The sequence below is a fragment of the Acipenser ruthenus genome, unplaced genomic scaffold, assembly GCF_902713425.1.
Source record: "Acipenser ruthenus unplaced genomic scaffold, fAciRut3.2 maternal haplotype, whole genome shotgun sequence".
In the NCBI taxonomy this organism is placed as follows: Eukaryota; Metazoa; Chordata; class Actinopteri; order Acipenseriformes; family Acipenseridae; genus Acipenser; species Acipenser ruthenus.
The window spans coordinates 13,340-23,510 of record NW_026708868.1 but is presented as its reverse complement, the minus strand read 5'-3'; the positions used below and the strand labels follow the sequence as shown (position 1 = coordinate 23,510).

General features: G+C 44.5%; 45 non-coding genes and 1 pseudogene across 45 annotated transcripts; all 46 read right to left on the bottom strand.

The window, feature by feature from the left end:
• Positions 1-21: 21 nt before the first annotated feature.
• LOC131736509 (5S ribosomal RNA) lies at positions 22-140 on the bottom strand. The gene has a single exon (XR_009328180.1). It is a non-coding gene; the product is annotated as a 5S ribosomal RNA (ribosomal RNA).
• Positions 141-240: 100 nt separating this feature from the next.
• On the bottom strand, positions 241-359 carry LOC131736508 (5S ribosomal RNA). Its single transcript, XR_009328179.1, has one exon. It is a non-coding gene; the product is annotated as a 5S ribosomal RNA (ribosomal RNA).
• A 100-nt stretch (positions 360-459) lies between these two features.
• Positions 460-578, bottom strand: LOC131736507 (5S ribosomal RNA). Its single transcript, XR_009328178.1, has one exon. It is a non-coding gene; the product is annotated as a 5S ribosomal RNA (ribosomal RNA).
• Positions 579-678: 100 nt separating this feature from the next.
• LOC131736505 (5S ribosomal RNA) lies at positions 679-797 on the bottom strand. The gene has a single exon (XR_009328176.1). It is a non-coding gene; the product is annotated as a 5S ribosomal RNA (ribosomal RNA).
• A 100-nt stretch (positions 798-897) lies between these two features.
• LOC131736504 (5S ribosomal RNA) lies at positions 898-1,016 on the bottom strand. Its single transcript, XR_009328175.1, has one exon. It is a non-coding gene; the product is annotated as a 5S ribosomal RNA (ribosomal RNA).
• A 100-nt stretch (positions 1,017-1,116) lies between these two features.
• LOC131736503 (5S ribosomal RNA) lies at positions 1,117-1,235 on the bottom strand. Its single transcript, XR_009328174.1, has one exon. It is a non-coding gene; the product is annotated as a 5S ribosomal RNA (ribosomal RNA).
• A 100-nt stretch (positions 1,236-1,335) lies between these two features.
• LOC131736502 (5S ribosomal RNA) lies at positions 1,336-1,454 on the bottom strand. Its single transcript, XR_009328173.1, has one exon. It is a non-coding gene; the product is annotated as a 5S ribosomal RNA (ribosomal RNA).
• A 100-nt stretch (positions 1,455-1,554) lies between these two features.
• Positions 1,555-1,673, bottom strand: LOC131736570 (5S ribosomal RNA; annotated as a pseudogene).
• A 100-nt stretch (positions 1,674-1,773) lies between these two features.
• Positions 1,774-1,892, bottom strand: LOC131736501 (5S ribosomal RNA). The gene has a single exon (XR_009328172.1). It is a non-coding gene; the product is annotated as a 5S ribosomal RNA (ribosomal RNA).
• A 100-nt stretch (positions 1,893-1,992) lies between these two features.
• On the bottom strand, positions 1,993-2,111 carry LOC131736500 (5S ribosomal RNA). The gene has a single exon (XR_009328171.1). It is a non-coding gene; the product is annotated as a 5S ribosomal RNA (ribosomal RNA).
• Positions 2,112-2,211: 100 nt separating this feature from the next.
• LOC131736499 (5S ribosomal RNA) lies at positions 2,212-2,330 on the bottom strand. Its single transcript, XR_009328170.1, has one exon. It is a non-coding gene; the product is annotated as a 5S ribosomal RNA (ribosomal RNA).
• A 100-nt stretch (positions 2,331-2,430) lies between these two features.
• On the bottom strand, positions 2,431-2,549 carry LOC131736562 (5S ribosomal RNA). Its single transcript, XR_009328233.1, has one exon. It is a non-coding gene; the product is annotated as a 5S ribosomal RNA (ribosomal RNA).
• A 100-nt stretch (positions 2,550-2,649) lies between these two features.
• Positions 2,650-2,768, bottom strand: LOC131736498 (5S ribosomal RNA). The gene has a single exon (XR_009328169.1). It is a non-coding gene; the product is annotated as a 5S ribosomal RNA (ribosomal RNA).
• Positions 2,769-2,868: 100 nt separating this feature from the next.
• LOC131736497 (5S ribosomal RNA) lies at positions 2,869-2,987 on the bottom strand. Its single transcript, XR_009328168.1, has one exon. It is a non-coding gene; the product is annotated as a 5S ribosomal RNA (ribosomal RNA).
• A 100-nt stretch (positions 2,988-3,087) lies between these two features.
• On the bottom strand, positions 3,088-3,206 carry LOC131736496 (5S ribosomal RNA). Its single transcript, XR_009328167.1, has one exon. It is a non-coding gene; the product is annotated as a 5S ribosomal RNA (ribosomal RNA).
• A 100-nt stretch (positions 3,207-3,306) lies between these two features.
• LOC131736494 (5S ribosomal RNA) lies at positions 3,307-3,425 on the bottom strand. Its single transcript, XR_009328165.1, has one exon. It is a non-coding gene; the product is annotated as a 5S ribosomal RNA (ribosomal RNA).
• A 100-nt stretch (positions 3,426-3,525) lies between these two features.
• Positions 3,526-3,644, bottom strand: LOC131736493 (5S ribosomal RNA). The gene has a single exon (XR_009328164.1). It is a non-coding gene; the product is annotated as a 5S ribosomal RNA (ribosomal RNA).
• A 100-nt stretch (positions 3,645-3,744) lies between these two features.
• LOC131736492 (5S ribosomal RNA) lies at positions 3,745-3,863 on the bottom strand. The gene has a single exon (XR_009328163.1). It is a non-coding gene; the product is annotated as a 5S ribosomal RNA (ribosomal RNA).
• Positions 3,864-3,963: 100 nt separating this feature from the next.
• Positions 3,964-4,082, bottom strand: LOC131736491 (5S ribosomal RNA). Its single transcript, XR_009328162.1, has one exon. It is a non-coding gene; the product is annotated as a 5S ribosomal RNA (ribosomal RNA).
• Positions 4,083-4,182: 100 nt separating this feature from the next.
• Positions 4,183-4,301, bottom strand: LOC131736559 (5S ribosomal RNA). Its single transcript, XR_009328230.1, has one exon. It is a non-coding gene; the product is annotated as a 5S ribosomal RNA (ribosomal RNA).
• A 100-nt stretch (positions 4,302-4,401) lies between these two features.
• LOC131736558 (5S ribosomal RNA) lies at positions 4,402-4,520 on the bottom strand. Its single transcript, XR_009328229.1, has one exon. It is a non-coding gene; the product is annotated as a 5S ribosomal RNA (ribosomal RNA).
• Positions 4,521-4,620: 100 nt separating this feature from the next.
• Positions 4,621-4,739, bottom strand: LOC131736557 (5S ribosomal RNA). Its single transcript, XR_009328228.1, has one exon. It is a non-coding gene; the product is annotated as a 5S ribosomal RNA (ribosomal RNA).
• Positions 4,740-4,839: 100 nt separating this feature from the next.
• LOC131736556 (5S ribosomal RNA) lies at positions 4,840-4,958 on the bottom strand. Its single transcript, XR_009328227.1, has one exon. It is a non-coding gene; the product is annotated as a 5S ribosomal RNA (ribosomal RNA).
• A 100-nt stretch (positions 4,959-5,058) lies between these two features.
• On the bottom strand, positions 5,059-5,177 carry LOC131736555 (5S ribosomal RNA). Its single transcript, XR_009328226.1, has one exon. It is a non-coding gene; the product is annotated as a 5S ribosomal RNA (ribosomal RNA).
• Positions 5,178-5,277: 100 nt separating this feature from the next.
• LOC131736554 (5S ribosomal RNA) lies at positions 5,278-5,396 on the bottom strand. The gene has a single exon (XR_009328225.1). It is a non-coding gene; the product is annotated as a 5S ribosomal RNA (ribosomal RNA).
• Positions 5,397-5,496: 100 nt separating this feature from the next.
• Positions 5,497-5,615, bottom strand: LOC131736553 (5S ribosomal RNA). Its single transcript, XR_009328224.1, has one exon. It is a non-coding gene; the product is annotated as a 5S ribosomal RNA (ribosomal RNA).
• A 100-nt stretch (positions 5,616-5,715) lies between these two features.
• On the bottom strand, positions 5,716-5,834 carry LOC131736552 (5S ribosomal RNA). The gene has a single exon (XR_009328223.1). It is a non-coding gene; the product is annotated as a 5S ribosomal RNA (ribosomal RNA).
• Positions 5,835-5,934: 100 nt separating this feature from the next.
• LOC131736490 (5S ribosomal RNA) lies at positions 5,935-6,053 on the bottom strand. Its single transcript, XR_009328161.1, has one exon. It is a non-coding gene; the product is annotated as a 5S ribosomal RNA (ribosomal RNA).
• Positions 6,054-6,153: 100 nt separating this feature from the next.
• LOC131736489 (5S ribosomal RNA) lies at positions 6,154-6,272 on the bottom strand. The gene has a single exon (XR_009328160.1). It is a non-coding gene; the product is annotated as a 5S ribosomal RNA (ribosomal RNA).
• A 100-nt stretch (positions 6,273-6,372) lies between these two features.
• LOC131736488 (5S ribosomal RNA) lies at positions 6,373-6,491 on the bottom strand. The gene has a single exon (XR_009328159.1). It is a non-coding gene; the product is annotated as a 5S ribosomal RNA (ribosomal RNA).
• A 100-nt stretch (positions 6,492-6,591) lies between these two features.
• LOC131736487 (5S ribosomal RNA) lies at positions 6,592-6,710 on the bottom strand. Its single transcript, XR_009328158.1, has one exon. It is a non-coding gene; the product is annotated as a 5S ribosomal RNA (ribosomal RNA).
• A 114-nt stretch (positions 6,711-6,824) lies between these two features.
• LOC131736486 (5S ribosomal RNA) lies at positions 6,825-6,943 on the bottom strand. The gene has a single exon (XR_009328157.1). It is a non-coding gene; the product is annotated as a 5S ribosomal RNA (ribosomal RNA).
• A 114-nt stretch (positions 6,944-7,057) lies between these two features.
• LOC131736485 (5S ribosomal RNA) lies at positions 7,058-7,176 on the bottom strand. Its single transcript, XR_009328156.1, has one exon. It is a non-coding gene; the product is annotated as a 5S ribosomal RNA (ribosomal RNA).
• Positions 7,177-7,290: 114 nt separating this feature from the next.
• Positions 7,291-7,409, bottom strand: LOC131736483 (5S ribosomal RNA). The gene has a single exon (XR_009328154.1). It is a non-coding gene; the product is annotated as a 5S ribosomal RNA (ribosomal RNA).
• A 114-nt stretch (positions 7,410-7,523) lies between these two features.
• LOC131736482 (5S ribosomal RNA) lies at positions 7,524-7,642 on the bottom strand. Its single transcript, XR_009328153.1, has one exon. It is a non-coding gene; the product is annotated as a 5S ribosomal RNA (ribosomal RNA).
• Positions 7,643-7,756: 114 nt separating this feature from the next.
• On the bottom strand, positions 7,757-7,875 carry LOC131736481 (5S ribosomal RNA). The gene has a single exon (XR_009328152.1). It is a non-coding gene; the product is annotated as a 5S ribosomal RNA (ribosomal RNA).
• Positions 7,876-7,975: 100 nt separating this feature from the next.
• LOC131736480 (5S ribosomal RNA) lies at positions 7,976-8,094 on the bottom strand. Its single transcript, XR_009328151.1, has one exon. It is a non-coding gene; the product is annotated as a 5S ribosomal RNA (ribosomal RNA).
• A 99-nt stretch (positions 8,095-8,193) lies between these two features.
• On the bottom strand, positions 8,194-8,312 carry LOC131736479 (5S ribosomal RNA). Its single transcript, XR_009328150.1, has one exon. It is a non-coding gene; the product is annotated as a 5S ribosomal RNA (ribosomal RNA).
• A 100-nt stretch (positions 8,313-8,412) lies between these two features.
• On the bottom strand, positions 8,413-8,531 carry LOC131736478 (5S ribosomal RNA). Its single transcript, XR_009328149.1, has one exon. It is a non-coding gene; the product is annotated as a 5S ribosomal RNA (ribosomal RNA).
• A 101-nt stretch (positions 8,532-8,632) lies between these two features.
• LOC131736477 (5S ribosomal RNA) lies at positions 8,633-8,751 on the bottom strand. Its single transcript, XR_009328148.1, has one exon. It is a non-coding gene; the product is annotated as a 5S ribosomal RNA (ribosomal RNA).
• A 100-nt stretch (positions 8,752-8,851) lies between these two features.
• Positions 8,852-8,970, bottom strand: LOC131736476 (5S ribosomal RNA). Its single transcript, XR_009328147.1, has one exon. It is a non-coding gene; the product is annotated as a 5S ribosomal RNA (ribosomal RNA).
• Positions 8,971-9,070: 100 nt separating this feature from the next.
• LOC131736475 (5S ribosomal RNA) lies at positions 9,071-9,189 on the bottom strand. The gene has a single exon (XR_009328146.1). It is a non-coding gene; the product is annotated as a 5S ribosomal RNA (ribosomal RNA).
• A 114-nt stretch (positions 9,190-9,303) lies between these two features.
• On the bottom strand, positions 9,304-9,422 carry LOC131736566 (5S ribosomal RNA). The gene has a single exon (XR_009328237.1). It is a non-coding gene; the product is annotated as a 5S ribosomal RNA (ribosomal RNA).
• A 100-nt stretch (positions 9,423-9,522) lies between these two features.
• Positions 9,523-9,641, bottom strand: LOC131736474 (5S ribosomal RNA). The gene has a single exon (XR_009328145.1). It is a non-coding gene; the product is annotated as a 5S ribosomal RNA (ribosomal RNA).
• A 100-nt stretch (positions 9,642-9,741) lies between these two features.
• On the bottom strand, positions 9,742-9,860 carry LOC131736472 (5S ribosomal RNA). The gene has a single exon (XR_009328143.1). It is a non-coding gene; the product is annotated as a 5S ribosomal RNA (ribosomal RNA).
• A 100-nt stretch (positions 9,861-9,960) lies between these two features.
• LOC131736471 (5S ribosomal RNA) lies at positions 9,961-10,079 on the bottom strand. Its single transcript, XR_009328142.1, has one exon. It is a non-coding gene; the product is annotated as a 5S ribosomal RNA (ribosomal RNA).
• Positions 10,080-10,171: the final 92 nt, after the last annotated feature.

Genomic DNA, 10,171 nt, shown 5'->3' with positions numbered 1-10,171 from the left:
CATTTCAATTGTAAAATGTAATGCCTGCAGCACTTGATATTCCCAGGTGGTCTCCCATCCAAGTACTAACCAAGCCCAACATTGCTTAGCTTCTGAGATCAGACGAGATCAGGCTTATTCAAGGTGGTGTGGCCGCAGGCGATTGCATTTCTGCTTTCATGACTTTTATGTTTAGTGAGCTGGGGGTGATTCCTCCAAAATTTCCTTTTGTCCTCCACACATTTCAATTGTAAAATGTAATGCCTGCAGCACTTGATATTCCCAGGTGGTCTCCCATCCAAGTACTAACCAAGCCCAACATTGCTTAGCTTCTGAGATCAGACGAGATCAGGCTTATTCAAGGTGGTGTGGCCGCAGGCGATTGCATTTCTGCTTTCATGACTTTTATGTTTAGTGAGCTGGGGGTGATTCCTCCAAAATTTCCTTTTGTCCTCCACACATTTCAATTGTAAAATGTAATGCCTGCAGCACTTGATATTCCCAGGTGGTCTCCCATCCAAGTACTAACCAAGCCCAACATTGCTTAGCTTCTGAGATCAGACGAGATCAGGCTTATTCAAGGTGGTGTGGCCGCAGGCGATTGCATTTCTGCTTTCATGACTTTTATGTTTAGTGAGCTGGGGGTGATTCCTCCAAAATTTCCTTTTGTCCTCCACACATTTCAATTGTAAAATGTAATGCCTGCAGCACTTGATATTCCCAGGTGGTCTCCCATCCAAGTACTAACCAAGCCCAACATTGCTTAGCTTCTGAGATCAGACGAGATCAGGCTTATTCAAGGTGGTGTGGCCGCAGGCGATTGCATTTCTGCTTTCATGACTTTTATGTTTAGTGAGCTGGGGGTGATTCCTCCAAAATTTCCTTTTGTCCTCCACACATTTCAATTGTAAAATGTAATGCCTGCAGCACTTGATATTCCCAGGTGGTCTCCCATCCAAGTACTAACCAAGCCCAACATTGCTTAGCTTCTGAGATCAGACGAGATCAGGCTTATTCAAGGTGGTGTGGCCGCAGGCGATTGCATTTCTGCTTTCATGACTTTTATGTTTAGTGAGCTGGGGGTGATTCCTCCAAAATTTCCTTTTGTCCTCCACACATTTCAATTGTAAAATGTAATGCCTGCAGCACTTGATATTCCCAGGTGGTCTCCCATCCAAGTACTAACCAAGCCCAACATTGCTTAGCTTCTGAGATCAGACGAGATCAGGCTTATTCAAGGTGGTGTGGCCGCAGGCGATTGCATTTCTGCTTTCATGACTTTTATGTTTAGTGAGCTGGGGGTGATTCCTCCAAAATTTCCTTTTGTCCTCCACACATTTCAATTGTAAAATGTAATGCCTGCAGCACTTGATATTCCCAGGTGGTCTCCCATCCAAGTACTAACCAAGCCCAACATTGCTTAGCTTCTGAGATCAGACGAGATCAGGCTTATTCAAGGTGGTGTGGCCGCAGGCGATTGCATTTCTGCTTTCATGACTTTTATGTTTAGTGAGCTGGGGGTGATTCCTCCAAAATTTCCTTTTGTCCTCCACACATTTCAATTGTAAAATGTAATGCCTGCAGCACTTGATATTCCCAGGTGGTCTCCCATCCAAGTACTAACCAAGCCCAACATTGCGTAGCTTCTGAGATCAGACGAGATCAGGCTTATTCAAGGTGGTGTGGCCGCAGTCGATTGCATTTCTGCTTTCATGACTTTTATGTTTAGTGAGCTGGGGGTGATTCCTCCAAAATTTCCTTTTGTCCTCCACACATTTCAATTGTAAAATGTAATGCCTGCAGCACTTGATATTCCCAGGTGGTCTCCCATCCAAGTACTAACCAAGCCCAACATTGCTTAGCTTCTGAGATCAGACGAGATCAGGCTTATTCAAGGTGGTGTGGCCGCAGGCGATTGCATTTCTGCTTTCATGACTTTTATGTTTAGTGAGCTGGGGGTGATTCCTCCAAAATTTCCTTTTGTCCTCCACACATTTCAATTGTAAAATGTAATGCCTGCAGCACTTGATATTCCCAGGTGGTCTCCCATCCAAGTACTAACCAAGCCCAACATTGCTTAGCTTCTGAGATCAGACGAGATCAGGCTTATTCAAGGTGGTGTGGCCGCAGGCGATTGCATTTCTGCTTTCATGACTTTTATGTTTAGTGAGCTGGGGGTGATTCCTCCAAAATTTCCTTTTGTCCTCCACACATTTCAATTGTAAAATGTAATGCCTGCAGCACTTGATATTCCCAGGTGGTCTCCCATCCAAGTACTAACCAAGCCCAACATTGCTTAGCTTCTGAGATCAGACGAGATCAGGCTTATTCAAGGTGGTGTGGCCGCAGGCGATTGCATTTCTGCTTTCATGACTTTTATGTTTAGTGAGCTGGGGGTGATTCCTCCAAAATTTCCTTTTGTCCTCCACACATTTCAATTGTAAAATGTAATGCCTGCAGCACTTGATATTCCCAGGTGGTCTCCCATCCAAGTACTAACCAAGCCCAACATTGCGTAGCTTCTGAGATCAGACGAGATCAGGCTTATTCAAGGTGGTGTGGCCGCAGGCGATTGCATTTCTGCTTTCATGACTTTTATGTTTAGTGAGCTGGGGGTGATTCCTCCAAAATTTCCTTTTGTCCTCCACACATTTCAATTGTAAAATGTAATGCCTGCAGCACTTGATATTCCCAGGTGGTCTCCCATCCAAGTACTAACCAAGCCCAACATTGCTTAGCTTCTGAGATCAGACGAGATCAGGCTTATTCAAGGTGGTGTGGCCGCAGGCGATTGCATTTCTGCTTTCATGACTTTTATGTTTAGTGAGCTGGGGGTGATTCCTCCAAAATTTCCTTTTGTCCTCCACACATTTCAATTGTAAAATGTAATGCCTGCAGCACTTGATATTCCCAGGTGGTCTCCCATCCAAGTACTAACCAAGCCCAACATTGCTTAGCTTCTGAGATCAGACGAGATCAGGCTTATTCAAGGTGGTGTGGCCGCAGGCGATTGCATTTCTGCTTTCATGACTTTTATGTTTAGTGAGCTGGGGGTGATTCCTCCAAAATTTCCTTTTGTCCTCCACACATTTCAATTGTAAAATGTAATGCCTGCAGCACTTGATATTCCCAGGTGGTCTCCCATCCAAGTACTAACCAAGCCCAACATTGCTTAGCTTCTGAGATCAGACGAGATCAGGCTTATTCAAGGTGGTGTGGCCGCAGGCGATTGCATTTCTGCTTTCATGACTTTTATGTTTAGTGAGCTGGGGGTGATTCCTCCAAAATTTCCTTTTGTCCTCCACACATTTCAATTGTAAAATGTAATGCCTGCAGCACTTGATATTCCCAGGTGGTCTCCCATCCAAGTACTAACCAAGCCCAACATTGCTTAGCTTCTGAGATCAGACGAGATCAGGCTTATTCAAGGTGGTGTGGCCGCAGGCGATTGCATTTCTGCTTTCATGACTTTTATGTTTAGTGAGCTGGGGGTGATTCCTCCAAAATTTCCTTTTGTCCTCCACACATTTCAATTGTAAAATGTAATGCCTGCAGCACTTGATATTCCCAGGTGGTCTCCCATCCAAGTACTAACCAAGCCCAACATTGCTTAGCTTCTGAGATCAGACGAGATCAGGCTTATTCAAGGTGGTGTGGCCGCAGGCGATTGCATTTCTGCTTTCATGACTTTTATGTTTAGTGAGCTGGGGGTGATTCCTCCAAAATTTCCTTTTGTCCTCCACACATTTCAATTGTAAAATGTAATGCCTGCAGCACTTGATATTCCCAGGTGGTCTCCCATCCAAGTACTAACCAAGCCCAACATTGCTTAGCTTCTGAGATCAGACGAGATCAGGCTTATTCAAGGTGGTGTGGCCGCAGGCGATTGCATTTCTGCTTTCATGACTTTTATGTTTAGTGAGCTGGGGGTGATTCCTCCAAAATTTCCTTTTGTCCTCCACACATTTCAATTGTAAAATGTAATGCCTGCAGCACTTGATATTCCCAGGTGGTCTCCCATCCAAGTACTAACCAAGCCCAACATTGCTTAGCTTCTGAGATCAGACGAGATCAGGCTTATTCAAGGTGGTGTGGCCGCAGGCGATTGCATTTCTGCTTTCATGACTTTTATGTTTAGTGAGCTGGGGGTGATTCCTCCAAAATTTCCTTTTGTCCTCCACACATTTCAATTGTAAAATGTAATGCCTGCAGCACTTGATATTCCCAGGCGGTCTCCCATCCAAGTACTAACCAAGCCCAACATTGCTTAGCTTCTGAGATCAGACGAGATCAGGCTTATTCAAGGTGGTGTGGCCGCAGGCGATTGCATTTCTGCTTTCATGACTTTTATGTTTAGTGAGCTGGGGGTGATTCCTCCAAAATTTCCTTTTGTCCTCCACACATTTCAATTGTAAAATGTAATGCCTGCAGCACTTGATATTCCCAGGCGGTCTCCCATCCAAGTACTAACCAAGCCCAACATTGCTTAGCTTCTGAGATCAGACGAGATCAGGCTTATTCAAGGTGGTGTGGCCGCAGGCGATTGCATTTCTGCTTTCATGACTTTTATGTTTAGTGAGCTGGGGGTGATTCCTCCAAAATTTCCTTTTGTCCTCCACACATTTCAATTGTAAAATGTAATGCCTGCAGCACTTGATATTCCCAGGCGGTCTCCCATCCAAGTACTAACCAAGCCCAACATTGCTTAGCTTCTGAGATCAGACGAGATCAGGCTTATTCAAGGTGGTGTGGCCGCAGGCGATTGCATTTCTGCTTTCATGACTTTTATGTTTAGTGAGCTGGGGGTGATTCCTCCAAAATTTCCTTTTGTCCTCCACACATTTCAATTGTAAAATGTAATGCCTGCAGCACTTGATATTCCCAGGCGGTCTCCCATCCAAGTACTAACCAAGCCCAACATTGCTTAGCTTCTGAGATCAGACGAGATCAGGCTTATTCAAGGTGGTGTGGCCGCAGGCGATTGCATTTCTGCTTTCATGACTTTTATGTTTAGTGAGCTGGGGGTGATTCCTCCAAAATTTCCTTTTGTCCTCCACACATTTCAATTGTAAAATGTAATGCCTGCAGCACTTGATATTCCCAGGCGGTCTCCCATCCAAGTACTAACCAAGCCCAACATTGCTTAGCTTCTGAGATCAGACGAGATCAGGCTTATTCAAGGTGGTGTGGCCGCAGGCGATTGCATTTCTGCTTTCATGACTTTTATGTTTAGTGAGCTGGGGGTGATTCCTCCAAAATTTCCTTTTGTCCTCCACACATTTCAATTGTAAAATGTAATGCCTGCAGCACTTGATATTCCCAGGCGGTCTCCCATCCAAGTACTAACCAAGCCCAACATTGCTTAGCTTCTGAGATCAGACGAGATCAGGCTTATTCAAGGTGGTGTGGCCGCAGGCGATTGCATTTCTGCTTTCATGACTTTTATGTTTAGTGAGCTGGGGGTGATTCCTCCAAAATTTCCTTTTGTCCTCCACACATTTCAATTGTAAAATGTAATGCCTGCAGCACTTGATATTCCCAGGCGGTCTCCCATCCAAGTACTAACCAAGCCCAACATTGCTTAGCTTCTGAGATCAGACGAGATCAGGCTTATTCAAGGTGGTGTGGCCGCAGGCGATTGCATTTCTGCTTTCATGACTTTTATGTTTAGTGAGCTGGGGGTGATTCCTCCAAAATTTCCTTTTGTCCTCCACACATTTCAATTGTAAAATGTAATGCCTGCAGCACTTGATATTCCCAGGCGGTCTCCCATCCAAGTACTAACCAAGCCCAACATTGCTTAGCTTCTGAGATCAGACGAGATCAGGCTTATTCAAGGTGGTGTGGCCGCAGGCGATTGCATTTCTGCTTTCATGACTTTTATGTTTAGTGAGCTGGGGGTGATTCCTCCAAAATTTCCTTTTGTCCTCCACACATTTCAATTGTAAAATGTAATGCCTGCAGCACTTGATATTCCCAGGTGGTCTCCCATCCAAGTACTAACCAAGCCCAACATTGCTTAGCTTCTGAGATCAGACGAGATCAGGCTTATTCAAGGTGGTGTGGCCGCAGGCGATTGCATTTCTGCTTTCATGACTTTTATGTTTAGTGAGCTGGGGGTGATTCCTCCAAAATTTCCTTTTGTCCTCCACACATTTCAATTGTAAAATGTAATGCCTGCAGCACTTGATATTCCCAGGTGGTCTCCCATCCAAGTACTAACCAAGCCCAACATTGCTTAGCTTCTGAGATCAGACGAGATCAGGCTTATTCAAGGTGGTGTGGCCGCAGGCGATTGCATTTCTGCTTTCATGACTTTTATGTTTAGTGAGCTGGGGGTGATTCCTCCAAAATTTCCTTTTGTCCTCCACACATTTCAATTGTAAAATGTAATGCCTGCAGCACTTGATATTCCCAGGTGGTCTCCCATCCAAGTACTAACCAAGCCCAACATTGCTTAGCTTCTGAGATCAGACGAGATCAGGCTTATTCAAGGTGGTGTGGCCGCAGGCGATTGCATTTCTGCTTTCATGACTTTTATGTTTAGTGAGCTGGGGGTGATTCCTCCAAAATTTCCTTTTGTCCTCCACACATTTCAATTGTAAAATGTAATGCCTGCAGCACTTGATATTCCCAGGTGGTCTCCCATCCAAGTACTAACCAAGCCCAACATTGCTTAGCTTCTGAGATCAGACGAGATCAGGCTTATTCAAGGTGGTGTGGCCGCAGGCGATTGCATTTCTGCTTTCATGACTTTTATGTTTAGTGAGCTGGGGGTGATTCCTCCAAAATTTCCTTTTGTCCTCCACACATTTCAATTGTAAAATGTAATTACAAAAATGTAATGCCTGCAGCACTTGATATTCCCAGGTGGTCTCCCATCCAAGTACTAACCAAGCCCAACATTGCTTAGCTTCTGAGATCAGACGAGATCAGGCTTATTCAAGGTGGTGTGGCCGCAGGCGATTGCATTTCTGCTTTCATGACTTTTATGTTTAGTGAGCTGGGGGTGATTCCTCCAAAATTTCCTTTTGTCCTCCACACATTTCAATTGTAAAATGTAATTACAAAAATGTAATGCCTGCAGCACTTGATATTCCCAGGTGGTCTCCCATCCAAGTACTAACCAAGCCCAACATTGCTTAGCTTCTGAGATCAGACGAGATCAGGCTTATTCAAGGTGGTGTGGCCGCAGGCGATTGCATTTCTGCTTTCATGACTTTTATGTTTAGTGAGCTGGGGGTGATTCCTCCAAAATTTCCTTTTGTCCTCCACACATTTCAATTGTAAAATGTAATTACAAAAATGTAATGCCTGCAGCACTTGATATTCCCAGGTGGTCTCCCATCCAAGTACTAACCAAGCCCAACATTGCTTAGCTTCTGAGATCAGACGAGATCAGGCTTATTCAAGGTGGTGTGGCCGCAGGCGATTGCATTTCTGCTTTCATGACTTTTATGTTTAGTGAGCTGGGGGTGATTCCTCCAAAATTTCCTTTTGTCCTCCACACATTTCAATTGTAAAATGTAATTACAAAAATGTAATGCCTGCAGCACTTGATATTCCCAGGTGGTCTCCCATCCAAGTACTAACCAAGCCCAACATTGCTTAGCTTCTGAGATCAGACGAGATCAGGCTTATTCAAGGTGGTGTGGCCGCAGGCGATTGCATTTCTGCTTTCATGACTTTTATGTTTAGTGAGCTGGGGGTGATTCCTCCAAAATTTCCTTTTGTCCTCCACACATTTCAATTGTAAAATGTAATTACAAAAATGTAATGCCTGCAGCACTTGATATTCCCAGGTGGTCTCCCATCCAAGTACTAACCAAGCCCAACATTGCTTAGCTTCTGAGATCAGACGAGATCAGGCTTATTCAAGGTGGTGTGGCCGCAGGCGATTGCATTTCTGCTTTCATGACTTTTATGTTTAGTGAGCTGGGGGTGATTCCTCCAAAATTTCCTTTTGTCCTCCACACATTTCAATTGTAAAATGTAATGCCTGCAGCACTTGATATTCCCAGGTGGTCTCCCATCCAAGTACTAACCAAGCCCAACATTGCTTAGCTTCTGAGATCAGACGAGATCAGGCTTATTCAAGGTGGTGTGGCCGCAGGCGATTGCATTTCTGCTTTCATGACTTTTATGTTTAGTGAGCTGGGGGTGATTCCTCCAAAATTTCCTTTTGTCCTCCACACATTTCAATTGTAAAATGAATGCCTGCAGCACTTGATATTCCCAGGTGGTCTCCCATCCAAGTACTAACCAAGCCCAACATTGCTTAGCTTCTGAGATCAGACGAGATCAGGCTTATTCAAGGTGGTGTGGCCGCAGGCGATTGCATTTCTGCTTTCATGACTTTTATGTTTAGTGAGCTGGGGGTGATTCCTCCAAAATTTCCTTTTGTCCTCCACACATTTCAATTGTAAAATGTAATGCCTGCAGCACTTGATATTCCCAGGTGGTCTCCCATCCAAGTACTAACCAAGCCCAACATTGCTTAGCTTCTGAGATCAGACGAGATCAGGCTTATTCAAGGTGGTGTGGCCGCAGGCGATTGCATTTCTGCTTTCATGACTTTTATGTTTAGTGAGCTGGGGGTGATTCCTCCAATAATTTCCTTTTGTCCTCCACACATTTCAATTGTAAAATGTAATGCCTGCAGCACTTGATATTCCCAGGTGGTCTCCCATCCAAGTACTAACCAAGCCCAACATTGCTTAGCTTCTGAGATCAGACGAGATCAGGCTTATTCAAGGTGGTGTGGCCGCAGGCGATTGCATTTCTGCTTTCATGACTTTTATGTTTAGTGAGCTGGGGGTGATTCCTCCAAAATTTCCTTTTGTCCTCCACACATTTCAATTGTAAAATGTAATGCCTGCAGCACTTGATATTCCCAGGTGGTCTCCCATCCAAGTACTAACCAAGCCCAACATTGCTTAGCTTCTGAGATCAGACGAGATCAGGCTTATTCAAGGTGGTGTGGCCGCAGGCGATTGCATTTCTGCTTTCATGACTTTTATGTTTAGTGAGCTGGGGGTGATTCCTCCAAAATTTCCTTTTGTCCTCCACACATTTCAATTGTAAAATGTAATGCCTGCAGCACTTGATATTCCCAGGTGGTCTCCCATCCAAGTACTAACCAAGCCCAACATTGCTTAGCTTCTGAGATCAGACGAGATCAGGCTTATTCAAGGTGGTGTGGCCGCAGGCGATTGCATTTCTGCTTTCATGACTTTTATGTTTAGTGAGCTGGGGGTGATTCCTCCAAAATTTCCTTTTGTCCTCCACACATTTCAATTGTAAAATGTAATTACAAAAATGTAATGCCTGCAGCACTTGATATTCCCAGGTGGTCTCACATCCAAGTACTAACCAAGCCCAACATTGCTTAGCTTCTGAGATCAGACGAGATCAGGCTTATTCAAGGTGGTGTGGCCGCAGGCGATTGCATTTCTGCTTTCATGACTTTTATGTTTAGTGAGCTGGGGGTGATTCCTCCAAAATTTCCTTTTGTCCTCCACACATTTCAATTGTAAAATGTAATGCCTGCAGCACTTGATATTCCCAGGTGGTCTCCCATCCAAGTACTAACCAAGCCCAACATTGCTTAGCTTCTGAGATCAGACGAGATCAGGCTTATTCAAGGTGGTGTGGCCGCAGGCGATTGCATTTCTGCTTTCATGACTTTTATGTTTAGTGAGCTGGGGGTGATTCCTCCAAAATTTCCTTTTGTCCTCCACACATTTCAATTGTAAAATGTAATGCCTGCAGCACTTGATATTCCCAGGTGGTCTCCCATCCAAGTACTAACCAAGCCCAACATTGCTTAGCTTCTGAGATCAGACGAGATCAGGCTTATTCAAGGTGGTGTGGCCGCAGGCGATTGCATTTCTGCTTTCATGACTTTTATGTTTAGTGAGCTGGGGGTGATTCCTCCAAAATTTCCTTTTGTCCTCCACACATTTCAATTGTAAAATGTAATGCCTGCAGCACTTGATATTCCCAGGTGGTCTCCCATCCAAGTACTAACCAAGCCCAACATTGCTTAGCTTCTGAGATCAGACGAGATCAGGCTTATTCAAGGTGGTGTGGCCGCAGGCGATTGCATTTCTGCTTTCATGACTTTTATGTTTAGTGAGCTGGGGGTGATTCCTCCAAAATTTCCTTTTGTCCTCCACACATTTCAATTGTA